Source organism: Leuciscus leuciscus (genome assembly GCF_965113295.1).
Source record: "Leuciscus leuciscus genome assembly, chromosome: 1".
NCBI classification, from domain to species: Eukaryota; Metazoa; Chordata; class Actinopteri; order Cypriniformes; family Leuciscidae; genus Leuciscus; species Leuciscus leuciscus.
Window position 1 is genome coordinate 74,182,029 of NC_138725.1, and position 15,108 is coordinate 74,197,136.

At 37.0% G+C, this 15,108-nt stretch overlaps 1 protein-coding gene across 1 annotated transcript in view; it reads right to left on the minus strand.

The window, feature by feature from the left end:
* Nucleotides 1-8,386, minus strand: part of LOC309499923 (uncharacterized protein) — a 389,370-nt gene extending 380,984 nt beyond the window's left edge. The window contains exon 1 of the mRNA XM_082171466.1: nt 8,282-8,386. The gene's annotated coding sequence lies outside the window, so the exon portion shown is untranslated. The remainder of the gene's footprint in view (nt 1-8,281) is intronic.
* Between the last annotated feature and the right edge of the window lie 6,722 nt (nt 8,387-15,108).

Here is a 15,108-nt window from a genome sequence, read left to right on the forward strand (position 1 = left end):
CAAAAAAAACAACATTAATATCATGAACTCAAATGTCATTGTGAAAAAAAGAAAAAGAAAAAAAAAGAAAAAAAAAACCCTTTGTAACAGTGCGTAAATCAGACATTTCAGGCTATGGCCTAACGCTAATAAGCCTTATGCCAAAATTATTATTACAACTAAATTGTCGTTCATTAAATAAGAAAACTAAATAATTGTGTAGATGATTTGCTTTGTGTAACCCGACATCAGACATTAGGCCGAAGTATTTTTTTGCACACAGTGCCGTGACCAATCAATCAGCCAGTCATCCTTTATGACTGGCTGCACATTCACTGTCCTCGCGGCTGCGGCAACTTGCGCTCGCTTATCAATGCATTTAAATTCGAGCCTACGGTATCTTTGTAAAACTTCAAAAAAAGAAAGAAAAAGATGCTGCAGCCAATGAGCAGCCGGCGGGGGCTGGCTGCAGGACGACTCAACCTCCACGGACAGTTTTTAATGTTTTATCCATAGATACAGACGGTTGGTCTGGGAACGCCCTCGGGAACGCCCCATCACGTGATGTGAATTTAGCCCGTGAGGGAAAACATTGCCTTGGCGCTCATTGAAATACACGGGGCAATCATGCCGAAAAGTTGCTGTGTCGTTTTCTGTACCGCCAACAAACAAACAAATTATGAATTGATGTTCTACATCCTTCCTAATAAACACACACAACCGGAAATGAGGACAATTTTTTTATATTACTGTGTGAGTAGATCCCTGTGTGATATAGTAGTGGGTGTTAAACTCGTATTAGGCAGTGGTGGGCTAGTTTTGTCTACATCCCTTACGAAAAAGAACTATATTAATCCTATAAGATTTCTATAGTAGTGTATACTTATGTGATGTTCTGTAATACCTCTATAGTAGCGTAATGTCCCAAAATACTATAGTATTCCTATAGGATTACTATAATATTTTGTCTCAAAATACTACAAGATTCCTATAGTTGATTTTCATAAGGGATGTCTCATTCACATTAGCGTTATCAGCTGAAGGCTCATGACACGAGCCGTGAACCTGTGGAGTAGACTGCAGTCTGTGAGTTACTAGAGAACTTTAGGGATAACTGTCAGCTCAGTCCCTCGGCAACATTGTACTGATCACCGTTTTACAAAATGATTAATAGTTTGGAGTGAAGCATACGTACGATTGGTAAGTGACAAGGTTTTATGGAGTTATAGTATGCAACATAAGTTGATTGAGTTATAGGCTAATGTTACCGCTACAGCTGCCGCGATGTCTTGGAGATTCAACCAGATATCAAAATATGTCTGGAAACGACACCTACGGCCAGTTTTTAATTAAATAAGGGCTATCATAACCTATTGCAGTTAATTTTACAATGTACCCTTGCCGGTCGGCAGGCGACAATGACTCGCAATATCACATTTTTGTCATTCAAATACACACGATGTTCGCAGTGTTTTCCCCCACGCCGACTCCACCCTCGCCACGCCCCCAACTATGACTAGATGCCGACTGTATGTATAGGGTTTTATCAGACAATAACTAGGCTACTCACGAATTTGCTTTAGTATAATTTTCGGGATAATTAGGGCCGGATTCGGGATTCGGGACAACAGCTTAGATTTCGGGACTGTCCCGATTTTTTCGGGACGTCTGGTCACCCTATTTATGAGAGGGCGTTCACATTTAAATCAGCTGATTTCTGTCTCACCATTTTTTTTTCACTCAATCTGTTTCGATTTACCCTAGTCACATTTAGGTTTTAGCCATACCTTATAGCTTTTCCACCTCCACCTATGAATTTGCAGGGTTTCCATCCTGATGTTTTTATGCAGATTTAAAATTTATGCATAAAAACAGCTTGATGGAAGCATGACTATTGTTACATTATGTTGAGAATTTATATTATGGTAATTTAATTTAATTTTCATATTGTTCATGTTGAAAACACATTTGTGACCCTGGACCACAAAACCAGTCACATGGGTCATTTATTTGAAACTGAGATTTATACATAATCTGAAAGCTGAATAAATAAGCTTTCCATTGATGTATGTTTTGTTAGGATAGGACAATATTTGGCCGAGAAACAACTATTTGAAAATCTGGAATCTGAGGGTGTAAAAAAATCGAAACATTGAGAAAATCTCCTTTAAAGTTTTTCATTTATGTTGGCGATTGTGCAGCATTCACTCACTAAAATAAATGTTTTATATATTTACGGTAGGAAATTTACTAAATATCTTCATGGAACATGATCTTTACTTAATATCCTAATGATTTTTGGCATAAAAGAAAAATGTATAATTTTGACCCATACAATGTATTGTTGGCTATTGCCACAAATATACTCGTGCTAGTTATGACTGGTTTTGTGATCCAGGGTCACATTTTATAAAATAGATTGACATTGCCAATAAAAAAATATTCTAAACAATTCAAGTTTGTACTGTTGGGTTATTTTTGAAATATTGATGAAACTGAAATTTAAAATGAAAATAAACAATTTTTTGCAAATATAAAGGCCAAAATATGTTTGCAGTTACATGTTAACAAGGTCATACTAAGGTACATTTAGGCTAATAAAAATTTTTTATAAAAAAACAACAAGAGTAACACAAAAAATCTAGCTTGTATATTGTTGTGTTACTTTTGTCCCAACTGACACTTAGGTAAAGTTGGTTTTATATTCGATATTCGCACATTCGCGGACTTCCGCGTTCAATAACTCGTGAACTAAACGTTGTTGCTACAGAAAACACCTATCACATATAACTACAGATAAAACACCAGAAGCTACAACATAATTTTCCTCAAAACGATCTTTCCTTCGCACTGGACAAAATACATTATCTCTTTGCGCAGGCTGCTAAGAAGGGACCATCTGCAAAGTGCAAACCCGAAGGAAAGCTCGTTATGAGGAAGATTTAAATATTAAAACAATGTTATTTGTGTAGTAACAATATTCAGCTCACGAGATATTGAACGCGGAACCATGGAACCAACTTTACCCAAGTTGCAGACTTGATCATGTAGGACCTCAGTGCCACATACGTGGACAGCACCATGAACATAGTCAAGTAAAAAAATAAAATATCGCCAACCAGGGTAAAATTTGTTTCAGGTTTGATATTTGCTGCGTATTCACCTAGACTGCTTTAGTGTACTTTTGTGTAGGCTACTGTAAATACAGTACGCAAATATGTTTTATGTAAAAGTTACAGTAATTCACCAAAGGGGTTTCTTTCATGTTCCAAAGGTAGTGCTTTCCTATTGACCAGACTGACTTACTACAGGTGAAATTTTGACAATACCTCCTTTACTGTACGTACAATAAACAAATACGTTTAAGAAAAAAATACTTTAATTCACCTAAAGTATTTTTTCATGTTCCAAAGGGTGTAGTGCTTTCCTAGTGACCACACTGACTTACTACAGGTGAAATTTTGACAATACCTCCCTTACTGTAAGTATAGTACAAACATATTATCATTAAAAAAATACTGTAATTTCTCCATGTTCCAATGGTTATAGTATGTTCCTAGTGATCACTCAATTAACTTTGATAAATGTATTAGGTAAAAGTATGTATTAGAACTGCTGTTCCTTGTACAACACAATTTTTTCATTGATTAAAAAAATTCAGATATTTTAGTTTAATCATATTTTCAACGTTATAAATAAGCAACACCCTTATTGTAATGATTCAAGTTAAGTTTTTGTTATGAAGTCCTGAAGAAGTGGATTCTGGAACACACTGCTGCTTCAATGTATATCTAATGAGTGATTGTAATCAATGTATTAATCAATAGTTTTCCTTCTATATATCAAATGAGTTGAATGACTTCTCTAGGCTTATGAGATTTTACTTTGTTATAGAAATTATCAGTGTGATTATCGAAAATGTTATTTCATGTATCCTTTAAATGTCTGTATTTGATATCTGAGGTGTAACGCAAGGGTCTGGCCCATGCCAGGAATGCAGTAACAGTGCTTGCTCATTTAGCCTGGCTTCCAGAGATGAAATGATGAAGATGACTTCTTTAACAGGTGTCACTACATCCATCTGCTTTTCTAGGCTACCCTGATAGCAATGGTCTCAGGAGTCATTGAAACCTATAGTTGAGAGACCATTTCTTAGTTAAAGTCTTTACTTTACAGTTAGATTTAAAGTATCCTCTCCTTGAGAGAAAGAACATGTTATCTTAATGTTTTGAGAAGATAGCCTAGAAATCTAGACGCACCCTAGCGGCAGCAAAATTATTTTGCAGCCAGGGTGGGTCTAGCAACTCTCAATAGACCTTTTTGCTGCAAAAACCTAAATTGGGTCAGGCCAATCACGTCGTGTATAGAGTAGGCGGGGGCGGGCTTAACATATGACGACAGAGTTGCGACGGTTCCTGCCACTTGAAAACAAAGAATGACGGCTGCTGCAGATGGAGAACAGCGGTCTTTCGAATCGGCTTTGGCCGCAACTCTGGAGGACTTGGAGTTAAGTTTTTCTTTGAGAAAAGAACAAAGAACGGCACTTAAGTCATTCTTAAAAAAAGGAAGATGTGTTCGTAGTTTTGTCGGCCAGATTTAAAAGTTGAATCTATCAACTAACGTTAGCTCCGCTGTTGGGAAAACGCTCTGGTTGGTTGAAGCGCTGTCCTATTGTGTGCAGAGGGAATTTGAAAGACAGCCGTTTATCCCGCCCCTCGGATTGACCGTGTCTATGGTGAGTTGCCAGACTAAACATCTTGATGTACGTCTGGCTTGCCAGGCTATTGAGAAGACTCTCCTCCTCACCAAATCCAATCTTGAAGAAACTGTGTCTGTGTGTGTTAGTATTATTGGTTACAGGTTAAGGAACAAGTGGAAATATAGCTGCAAGCAGCGATACGGGGCCAAGCCCCTGAAGCAGCAGCAAGAGCAGGAATAGTAAAAACAGCAGAAATTGAAGAAAAAAGAGCTGGTTTAGAAGTATAGGTGAAAATGAACTCAAAATGAACAGAATTTCAGATGAGAATGAACATAGAATGAACAAGACATACATTAATCCAAGAGGAAGAAAGATTAGTACAATGTTGAATAATAAAGGAATCGACATGACACAACATTACACACAATTTTTTTAAATCATGCCACGTGGGGCTCGAACCCATTATCTCTGGGTCAGATACCGGTCACTCATATCATTGCGCCACTGGGAACTTGTGTTTTTGGCAAGATGAAGAAGGTCCAGTTGTTCAAGTGAGAAGCAATTCAAAATGAATATTTTTTGTATAAATTTGCTGCATGTTGTATTTATCGAGTTCGTTCACATATAGGCACCATGTCTGGAACAGAAGCAACTTTTCCACCACTTAAGGCCACAATACCTCTTGCGATCTGGGAATGTGCCACACAGCATTCAAACCCACAACCGGAATGGTTCATGGTTCATGCTAACCAATTAGCATGCTAAGCTAACTACCATAAGGCAACAAATACAGGTCAAATTTGGAGAAAAATATCGGGAACGGTAGCAAAAATCAAAAATCTGTTCAGTCACTTCTGTGTGGCTCGGCCCAAAGATCAACTGAGCCAATTTACAGAAAAAATTTAACAAAATTTGAATGAGGAGTAGCACAAAAAATTTAACACTGTACTTTTCAAAATGGCCACTAATGTAATGGGCAGAGTCTTATTGTAAGATATTGATTGTGATTACCATAATGAGTGGAATCAGATGTACTAAGTTTCATTTTACATCTATTTACATTCACATATACATCAAAGGGTTCAAAAGCTATAACCCTTTTAATGTTGCATTTTTGAACTGGTGGTGGCGCTATAGAGTTGGTCCTACAGACTCAAAAATTGGTCCAATTACTATTCATTACAATCACTACAAGTGTGGAAGGTCACGACGTGCCTAAATTCAGGGTCCGAATGTCAGAACAACTTAAACCAAGAGAGGATCAACAACAGCAACATTTTGAAGAGGTGAAATTGAAATATTACTCTAACCACGAGGAATTAATTACAACTTTTATGTATAATCCCAGTGGTATTCCATGAACAATTAGAAAGATAATAGAAATAAAACTGTACAGTATCTTGAATGCCTCCATGATCTTGCTGTTCATTATCTGTCAGATTTGCTGCACCAATGCGTACAGGTTCAGTCACTACTGTTAATAATAATGTAGCCCCTATTAATGTACTACAACCTTAAAAAAAAATAAAAAATAAAAAATTAAAGTATTATATTATTATGTAAAACAGTATTATTAGGTATTGTCAAAATTTCACCTGTAGTAAGTAAGTCATAAACTTATTTGATAATTGTAGGTACAGTAAGGGAGGTATTGTCAAAATTTCACCTGTAGTAAGTCAGTCTGGTCATTAGGAAAGCACTACAGCCTTTGGAACATGACAAAATACTTTAGGTGAATTACAGTAATTTTTTCATAAACTTATTTGATAATTGTACGTACAGTAAGGGAGTTATAGTCAAAATTTCACCTGTAGTAAGTCAGTCTGGTCATTAGGAAAGTACTACAACCTTTGGGAAATATATAAAAAAACACTTTAGGTGATTTACAGTTTATTTCATAAACATATGTAATAAACATTTGTAATAATATGCTCATTACATAAACATATTTGATAATTGTACAGTAAGGGAGGTATTGTCAAAATTTCACATGTAGTAAGTCAGTCTGGTCATTAGGAAAGCACTACAGCCTTTGGAACATGAAAAAATACTTTAGGTGAATTACAGTAATTTTTTCATAAACTTATTTGATAATTGTACGTACAGTAAGGGAGTTATAGTCAAAATTTCACCTGTAGTAAGTCAGTCTGGTCATTAGGAAAGTACTACAACCTTTGGGATATATATATAAAAAAAAAAACACTATAGGTGATTTACAGTTTATTTCATAAACATATGTAATAAACATATGTAATAATATGCTCAGTACATAAACATGTTTGATAATTGTACAGTAAGGGAGGTATTGTCAAAATTTCACCTGTAGTAAGTCAGTCTGGTCATTAGGAAAGCACTACAGCCTTTGGAACACGAAAAAATACTTAGGGTGAATTACAGTAATTTTTAAAAAAACATATTTGTCAACTGTACGTACAGTAAGGGACTTTTTGTCAAAATTTCACCTGTAGTAAGTCAGTCTGGTCCGTAGGAAAACACTACAGCCTTTGGAACACGAAAAAATACTTAGGGTGAATTACAGTCATTTAAAAAAAAACATATTTGTCAACTGTACGTACAGTAAAGGAGTTTTAGTCAAAATTTCACCTGTAGTAAGTCAGTGTGGTCACTAGGAACATGCTACAACCTTCGGATAGTAAAAAATCCCTTTGGTGAATTAATGTAATTTTATTCTAAAAATATTTATGTACATTATGTACAGTGAGGCAGGTTTCCTAAATACAATCATTATAATGCACTTTTTATTGTTGCTAAAGTACAATCAATAGCATTAGAACACATAATGTGAGAGAGATTTGCTGGTACATCTGTACTTTGCAAAAATGTAGTTGTCTGTTTGCACACAATGGAAAAAAAATTGAACTTTTTAGACGGTCCCTATCTTCTTTACCACACACATTGAATGTTCAACTGAATTTGTATGCCATTAAAACAATATTTGCCTATTTTGATCGATTGTGGAGAGTGTTGTAGTTCACCATCTTTGTCCTAAAGATCATGTAGCTGCTTTTATTTTGCAAAAATGTGCTTTATTGCGCTTGTTATTGAGACAGTTTTTAAGCAAAAAAGTGCAAATGTGCGAATATAAAACCAACTTTACCTAAGTCCAACTGACGGGGTCGAAAGTAACATGAGTAGTCTTAAGTTTAAAGTGAAATTATGCTGAAGTCCTTCTACATTTTTACAAAATACCACCTGGTATTGATAGACCACACTTGTGAGTGACTGACGATAGCAAAAAATATATCTCTGTCTAAAACATCATCTTTTCAAATTATGTTTTTCTGAAAAAATGGTACTTTCGCCCCTGCTCTCCCCTACATAAAAGTGCCCATAGTCTAAGAATCAACATCGTTTTATTTAGTTTATAATTCTTTTCAGGTAACAGCACAACAAACTACAATCAGAAATACAATCTGTTACAGTTTCCAGTTCCACCGTGACGTAGCAGTTAGCTAACAATTAGCTTTAACGTGTTTGAGTTCGACATATTTACACGCAAATGCTTTGTGTATAGATAGAGTTTATTGATAATGCTATTGATATTATATCTCGTTTAAAAATAAAACGTTTTAACAAACTTACCGTTACATTTAAGGCCATTTCTGATCTTGAATTCTCTGAAATGTCGCCTATGTGTCACATTTGACCGCATTCAGTTTCACTCTCTTGTTCTGAGAAAGATAGGTGAGTTCCGCAAAAAAAACATCAAGCCACGCCCAAGCTGACTGAACGTGATGACGTTGAGCTCTACTTTTTTCTTTTTTTTTTACAATAAACAACAAATAGTACCAAGTAAATCAAGAACCATAACAACCACCAGAGGAGAGAAGAAAAAAAAAAAAAAAGAAGAAAAAAACGTACAATAATAATACAAGAGAGGATAAGCAAACATAAAAAGGGGATACTATCAACTAGAGCATGACAAAAAATTTAAAGGGGGATTTTAAAGAGAGCACAACAAGACAGTGTTTTCCTTGCTTTGGTTTTCTCTGAAACAGAAAGCGTTTGAAGGTAATTGGTGAAATTTTCTGAGAAAAACTTTGAATGATGGCTTATGTTTGGAAAATTTACATTTATGAATATGAAATTTTGCTAGGAGAAGTAATAGATTTATAAAGTAAAATTATTTTTCAAAGTTTTTCTCTGTATTAATAAAACCAAATATAACATATTTCCAAAATAAGGAAAAACAAGGGTACACATAATCCATAATATACCTGCTAAAGCTCTTCCAAAATGTGTTGGTAGTTACAGTCCCAAAACAAGTGTACAGTAGTTTCATCTTGTGCATTACAGAAATCACATTTTATGTCAATGTCAGGTTTAAACTTTTTTAGATAACTTTTCACCGGATAGAATCTATGAATTAATTTAAATGAGACTATAATAAGGTATTTATGTGGCAATAACCAAACTTTTATCCAGTTCACAATGTTCACAAAATTGTTCCAATATGTAATTACATAAGATTTGGTAACAACATCTTTCTGAAAGAGAGCACGAGTGGACCTATTGTTAGAGTATGGGACTAGACAAATCTTGCCCTCCATTTTTTGAGTGGGATCAAAAATAGGTGGTATGGTAAACAGAGTCCTATCAAATCCTTTAAACAATTACACCTGTGGGAATAGCATAAAAAACGATGCCAAATTCTCTAGGCGTGACAAAATTCACTATGTATATCATCCATCATTAAAAACATCACATACTAACGTAATATTGTTATCATGCCAATTTTGAAAAAATAAGGACTTGTTTTTATAAAGAATATTATGATTGTTCCATATGAAATATGAATGTGGGGAAAATCTGTGTTTATAAATAAGAGACCAAGCCAGAAGCATTTGTTTGTGGAATGAAGAGAGTTTTCCAGGTAATTTTTCAATATTATAATTACATAACAAAAGAAACTGTAGGCCACCCAGCTGGGAGAATATATAATTTGGGATAAAGTTCCAAACTGAAGAGGGACATTTTTAGAAGTGTTTCATCCAATTAATTATAAAAGTGTAATTTAATGTTTTAAAATCTAGAAAATGTAAACCTCCATTTTCATAAGTGTTCATTACAACAGTTTTTTTAATATAGTGGGTACGATTCCTCCAAACAAAATTAAATAGAAGATTATCAATCATTTTACACGTTTTATTGTCCAAATGTAGAGTTAATGCTGCATATGTTTATATAGATAAACCTTCAGCTTTAGTAAGCAAGACCCTGCCTTTTAATGACATATTTCTTTGGAGCCACTGGTTGAGTTTTTACGGGTTTTGTCAATAGCAGGAATAAACTTTTCAGAACATTGTGTAGCTTGATTTTTAGTTATTACAACTCCTAAATATGTGACTTTTTCTCTGACAGGAATATTACAAATGGATGAAATATCAATTACCCCTAGAGCTACTGCAACTTGATCACAATTTTTTTTAAGAAGAGAGTGGTGTCATCGGCCAGCTGGCTGATGATCACCTCCCTCCCTGCAATTGAGATACCTACAAGGTTGCTTTGCTTGGTTTAAGAGTTGAGCTGCTAATAAAAACAAATAGGGGGAGATAGGACAACCTTGACGTATACCCCTTTTGACATCAAATCTAGAAGAAGTCCCATGTTTTAATTTAATTGAACTGTTGGCATTACAATATAAAGTTCTGACCGCATCACTAAAAAAAAAAAAGGACCAAAACCAAATCTTTCCAGACAAAGAAAAAATTATTTGTGCTCAAGAGTATCAAATGCTTTGTAGAAATCCCAAAATACAATATAACTTTGATCCAAAATCAGATGAGAATAATCAAGAACATCTAAAACTAATCTAATATTATTGGAAATATGTCTCTTTTTCATGAAACCAGATTGTGTTTGATCAATAATCGAGTGTAAATTGGTCTTAATTCTCTCAGCAAATATACACGCAAGTATTTTGTAGTCTGTGTTTAGAAGACATATTTTGGGCGTCTTAGAGGTTTGTCACAAAGATCTTTATTTTCTGGTTGTATACTCTTAGGTTTATCTAGAGAAGCAAAAAAGGAGAATGTTGATTGTTCAGAGTAATTAGAGGTATAAAGCTTACTATAGAAATCTGAGCAGAATTTGGAAATCCGCTTCCATTCAAAGGTAACAGTGCCATTAATATTGATTTGGTGTACAGTATTGTAATTAGCACGTTTTTGCAAGTGGAAAAAATATGCAGAATTTTGCTCCCCCTCCTCGAGCCATTTCTTTCTGGGGCGAATAAAAGTGCCCTCAGCTTTTCTTTTATATATAGTCAAATTTTTTCTGCAATTCTGCCAGATTTAATTGATCTTCATCTGTAAACATAACTAACCTCTTTTCCATAATAAAAGAAATGCTTGATATGACATTATCCTCCTCTACCCTTCCAGCCCGGATATAGGAACTACCATATGACCTTAACAATTTTGAGGATTCGTACTTACTCCCAATTATTCAAATAAGAATTTTCTGTAATTGCTTTCTGTAGATAGCATTCAAGTAAGCGGTTAATCTCTAACTTAACAGTTTCCTTTTTTAAATACAAGTTATTGAGCTTCCAATAAGCAATTTGTAATAAGGGATCCACTGGAGGCAAGTTGAGAAATGAGAACCCAAGTGCAGTTTATTGTAAGGGACTGTTCGTTTTATATTTAAGGGGCCACCGGAGGAGTTTTGAGATCTGTTGTCAAAAAAGACATGACCCTCCCTTCGCCAGCAATACATTTTTCTATGACCCTCCAAAATGATTGTGAAAAAAGGCATGACCCTCCCCGATAATTTATTGATTAGCCTACTTCTGTACTGCGCTTGGCAAAGATGTTCAGATAGCCATTGTTTGTTTGTTTTTTTAAAACCATAAACTCTTGCTTTCTCATCTTACTAGAGCTGTAACGATAGACCAAACCTACGATTCGGTTCGTATCACGATTTTTGATTTTAGATTTGAAAAAAATCATGTTTTTGGTGCTGATGCGGTGTGACTCGTTCAACATGTGGGTGGCGCTGCCAACAAAGCATCTAAAATGTGTCACATAGAACCGGCAAAAGTAATTATTATGAATATGTCAAATATAGCAAGGAGACATTTTAATTGTTTATTAATAAACACGTGTTTTCTGTGTCGACTGCAAAGATGAAGTTGACGATGCGTCGCGATCTTCTCAGAACGCGCCAGAGAGAAATGCACATTTCATAAGCAGAAAGCAGTCTGTTTTCCTTCATTTTGAATTGTTCTGTTTAAAAGTAGACATTTCAAGCTTTCTATATATTTCTCAGGTCTGTGAGGCAATTAAAGTCGGCATGAAACGGAAGTTGAGATTGTCATTTTTTCCTTGTTGTGACGTATATCCGAGTGAAAAGGCTTCTGAAATTAGAAAAAAAATGTAGGGCGGGGCTTGATTTCATCCTTCGGGAATTGATTGGATCGTTGGAGGTTGGGCGTTGCAAACAAAATCGAGGCAGATTTGAATGCCAGTTTACATTCAGTTGTGGAGGATTTCTCTCCACCGGACTCCCCACCGTTACCCTCCCATGAAGGATTTTTTATTGAGGAGCCCGGCGACGAGAACGAGGACGAGCAGCTAAAATTTCAGGCAGGAATCAGCCCATATTTATATGAGCCTCCCGCGAACCAAGATGAGTCAAGTCAAGTTATCAGTCAAGTTCAGCATCGAGAGCATCTCGACGTGTCCGATAAGTAAATAACTAGATTTAGATAAGATAGATAGCCTACCATTCGGACACTTCGAGATGCTCTCGAGGGTGAACTTGACTGATAACTTGACTTGACTCAAAACGAGACAGACACCGATAGCCGCACCCTCATCGGCTCTGGCCGCACCCTTTCGCCATGGCACGTGACCGAAAGAGAAGAGAGGTCGTTTCGAGGGGGGATGGAAGGGTAAATGTATTTGATTAAAGATTATAAGGGTAAATTAATTTTAAAAAAATAATGAAGTGCACAGATAAATCATTTATAATAAACACTACAATATTACATATAAAAAGAAGATTTGTCAAATTTGATTTCATGCCGACTTTAAGTAGCCTTACGCTGAGTTTCGGTTCATTTATGAGACAAGAGTCCAGTTCTCGCCCGCGCCTCCGTGTCATGATTATCTATTTTCTACTATATTTACTTCTTAGGCTATTTAAATCCAGATAAAACATTGATTAAAATTAAGATACAATTAATAAAAAAACGAAATTCACTTTAAAGAAAGGCTTTGTGCTTTCTGTTTGAGGTCTCTGTGAAATTTTTAAAGTCGCTTTCAGAGCAGTCATGTCCGTAATGGAGAACTGTCATGCCCGTAACATTGTTTTGTTTTTTTCACATAAATGCGACCACGAAAAATTAAATAAAAATAATATGTTATGTTCTGTGGAGGCCGATCTTTATTCATCCGGTGGGTATATATCTTTTGGTTTGCACAGTGTAATTTATAGAATTACTAAAAAATATTTTGCCACCTAAAAGTTAAAGATTTTTTGTGTCACGTCACATGTGTATTTCCCTCATATTAAATATAAAACGCATGTGTAGACTGATATTTTTCTAATGTCTTGACTCCTTTCAGACGTTTCAAAATATTGGTATTAAATGCATTTTCTGAGAATTTATATTTCACGTATTGACTGCAAATGTCACGTCCATAACACTGGAATCGCCCAAGTTTAACGAATTTATCCTCAACTAGTTTTTGTGGTGTAGGTCTACGTATTTATGTTAACTTAAATAAATCTAATAGTAATTTAAAGATGTGGTAGCCCTACATCTTACACATCGTGGAAACAAAACAAGAATGGAAACTAAAATATGGTAGTATGCGCCTCAGTCCCAATACTGTAAAACTCGACGTAGGCCTACGTTCACAACATATTAATGCAGCGGTAGAGTTACACTCACAGGACACTGTGCACTTATTCGCAATCACAAAGTTCATTATTTGCTCGTGCTTTAAAGCTTTGCCGGGTAAACATTTCATTGGCATTCTGTTCTGACATGATGCACTTTTTCTAAGCGCGAACTGAAGTGCGCGCGCACTGTCAAACAGCGCCAAACTGGATTTTTGTTGGGTCAGACCCATCTGCTATCGAAGGGGGGCTGATAATGCGAGATCAACATCGATCTAAATGGAAAAAAATAGCACCAAACAAGCCACTTTGAAATGTTGCTGTTTTCATGAATATAAAAGTTGGGTGACCCTCCCCCTAGACTAAAAAAAATTGGATGACCCTCCCCTCAACAAAGAATAAAAAGACATGACCCTCCCCTATTTTCCTCCGGTGGCCCCTTCCATAAATACCGAACGGTCCCTAACTAAAATAAAACATGAAACAAAAACATGACGTGGCATGAAAACAAAAACCAAAGCATGAACATGAACCTTACACTACAGTAGAATTACAGGAAACAATACTTGACAAAGACACATGGCAAACATGAGGGCTGAATACACAGACTAATGACAAAACAAGGGACACCTGTGAACAATGATCAGACAATTAACCAATGACAAGACATGGCAGGATCACATGACAAACAGGGAATCACATGACAGACATGGAAACAAGACATGACACAGAAACATAAGAACAAACCCAAAACGTGACAGAATCCCCCCCTCTAAGGGCGTCTCCCGACGCCCAACAAAACCAAAACACAAGATAAGACCAGGAGGGTGGTGGAGTGGAGGAGGTCATGGGGGAGGGATGGTGGGCCAGGCCCGTGCAGGGGGACAGGACATGGGACGTGGCATGGCGTGGGTGGGCCTGGGTCGTGGCAAGGCGTGGGCGGACCTGGGCCGTGGCAAGGCGTGGGCGGATCCGGCAGTGCAGGAAGCCAGGGCGGATCCGGCTGTGCTGGAGGCCAGGGCGGACCAGACAGTTCAGGTGGCCAAGGTGGACCAGACAGTTCAGGTGGCCAGGGTGGACCAGACTGTTCAGGTGGCCATTGCGGCGCGGCCTCCATGGTCCTATCAAGGACCCTACTGCCCCCCCCCCAAATTTTCTTGGGGACAGCTATGGGGTTATGGGCTGGAACAGACAACGACTCCAGAACAGAAATGACGTGAAAAGTCTCAGCAGTCGTGACGTGAACAGGCTCTGGCTCGGCAGTCGTGACATGAACAGGCTCTGGCTCGGCAGACGTGACCTGAACAGGCTCTGGCTCGGCAGACGTGACCTGAACAGGCTCTGGCTCGGCAGACGTGACCTGAACAGGCTCTGGCTCGGCAGACGTGACCTGAACTTCAAATGTGTGCACCGACCACACACACCATATGGCTGTGGCCATAATTGTTAGTGTAGCCATAACTGAGGGCTCAGGTTCAGGCGTGGTGGCGGCCATCTTGTCAGGAGACACAGGCTCGGTGGCGGCCATCTTGTCAGGAGACACAGGCTCGGTGGCGGCCATC